Genomic DNA, 2,500 nt, shown 5'->3' with positions numbered 1-2,500 from the left:
GTGACGGAAGGTCATAATTTTTTATTTTTTTTGAGAGATTATATTTTTTCATTGTGAATCATCACTTTTTTATACACTGTTACATGAATATAATATTATAATGATGGGAACATTTGATTGTATCCTTCATAGCTGAATCCTTTCCTTCTGTCTGGCTGGAGTTTTTTAAGTAATGTCAAAATCAGTGGATTTCTTATGGAATAATCTCTTTCCTGTTTTAAACCAGTCACTTTTGGCTTATTTTTCTTTGTTGTTTTTGATTCTAGTATCTTTTCGGTATCATTTTGAGCTTGGGTTTTTATGTAGCACAATATCCATTATACGTTATACGTGCTCAGAGCGCTTTACAAAGGGATCCCTATCCAACAGCAACACTTAACATGTAGGACGAGGCATGATGCCTGATAGATGATATTATTGCAATTTTTTATTTTCGGTTCGCGCAGAGAAAATGCTGTTAATGGCCATGGACTCATTTTACACCTGAGTACGGTGAGAGAATGTGAGTGATGAGCTTTTTCCAAGGACTCAACTATGCGCCGCCCATGATTAGAACCCAGGACCATCCAATTCAAAGATGAGTGTCATACCACTGGACCACATAGCCGCACATCTTCATATTTACTCACGCTGGTATGACCAAATAGTATGGCAAACGCCGTTAAACCTATAAAAAAAATATCAAGCAATGGAAATAATCTCTTCGAAACATACTCGGTATCAGATGGCCTGAGAAAATCAGTATGATGATGATGATGATGATGATGATGATGATGATGACGATGATGATGACGATGATGATGATGATGGTGTTGTTGTTGATGCCGGTTTTTTTATTTATTTATTTATTTATTTATTTATTTATTTATTTATTATTTTATTACGATAACTACTATGTTACTGGTGTGCATCTTGTGTGAGTGTGTCTATGTCAATATTGTATTGTTATGAATGTGTAACCAAATGACAAATTGCCACTTTTTTGGGGACAATAAAGATATATTATTATTAGTAATAAAGACTTGTGGTTAAAAGCTGAACAGGAGAAAATTAGCAAACAATATCAACAAGAAAATGAAAACGGATTGGTCAAACTTTCACAAAATCGGCAACAGACATAACGAGACAAGCAGCTGTGGACTGGAAATACCAGGGAAAAAGGAAGGTTGGGAGGCTGAAGAAAACACGAAGAAGGTCTTGTGAGGAAAAGGTTGAGGTTGGCTGGAATGTCCTGCGGAGAGATGAGGAAGAAGAAGACAAAGAACAGAATACGACGGAGATGTACTGTTAGAGCTCTATGTTCCACAAGGCATGTAAAAGATTACATGAAATGAAATGTAAATAATCTGGTGGAGGCGTGGGCTGAGAAACATGGTTCTCTAATTTCAATTTCAATTTTTTTTTATTTTTTTTTTTGTAAGTTTTATTTTTTATTTTCGGTTTATCTTTTCTAAGGGGGTGGGGGGGGGGGGGGGGGGGGGGTGGGGCGGGGTGGGGGTGATGTATTATTATTATTATTATTATAATAATATATTATTATTATTATTAATATAATAATAATAATAATAATAATAATAAATAATAATATTATTATTATTATTATTATTATTATTATTATTATTATTATTATTATTATTATTATTATTATTATTATTATTATTATTATTATCATTATTATTATTGTTGTTGTTGTAGTTTTGTTATCATCATCATCATCATCATCATCATCATCATCATCATCATCATCATCATCATCATCATCATCATCACCATACTCATCCTCATCATAATCATCATCCTTCATATTTTATTAATATCATTCTTTTGAAATAAACAAAGCAAAATAATACACACAAAAATAAATAGACGGCTATATCTTTATAATAGTAGTATAGTATAGTTTTCCAGCGTATTAGGCGTTTTGTGCCTTTGCTGATCTTGGCATTCAGTTCATCGAGATAAAAGTCAATAAAAATCCCTAACAGATCTTTTGACCTGTATCTATAATATATAAACTTTTTGATAAATTGAAGGCCCTAACCCTAACAGATCTTTTGACCTGTATATACGTCTAACCCTTTGATGGGATCTTAATGGGCGGTTCAACTATGCTAAACATGTAATCTGCTAAGTGGCTATCTAAGCTATTTTTGAAGGCGTTGACACTTGGAGCATTGGTCACCGTTTCAGGGAGACTGTTCCAGCGGTCGATCACACGTTGATTAAAGTAGTGTTGCCTAAGCGATGTGTTACACCTTGGTTTATGCAGCTTGTAATTATGACCTCTGGTTCCATTGTTTGCAAACACGAAAAGTTTACTCTCGACTTGATACAAACTGTGTGTAAACTTGTATGTTTCAATCATATCACCTCGTACTCGTCTGTATGTCATGCTTGGAATTTCAATACGTTTCAGTCTATCCTCATATTGCTTATCTTTCAACCCAGGAATTACTTTTGTTGCTCTGCGAAGCACGCCTTCAATAAGTTTCTTATCTTT

At 33.7% G+C, this 2,500-nt stretch overlaps 1 protein-coding gene across 2 annotated transcripts in view; it reads right to left on the bottom strand.

Annotated features, from left to right (window-relative positions):
* The window catches only part of LOC144975728 (uncharacterized), a 6,444-nt gene that overhangs the window by 3,448 nt on the left and 496 nt on the right, over positions 1–2,500 (bottom strand). The window lies entirely within an intron of this gene.

Source organism: Berghia stephanieae, chromosome 6 (genome assembly GCF_034508935.2).
Source record: "Berghia stephanieae isolate SIO BIC M18660-M18661 chromosome 6, UCSD_Bste_1.3, whole genome shotgun sequence".
In the NCBI taxonomy this organism is placed as follows: domain Eukaryota; kingdom Metazoa; phylum Mollusca; class Gastropoda; order Nudibranchia; family Aeolidiidae; genus Berghia; species Berghia stephanieae.
This window is presented reverse-complemented; position numbering and strand designations above follow the sequence as displayed.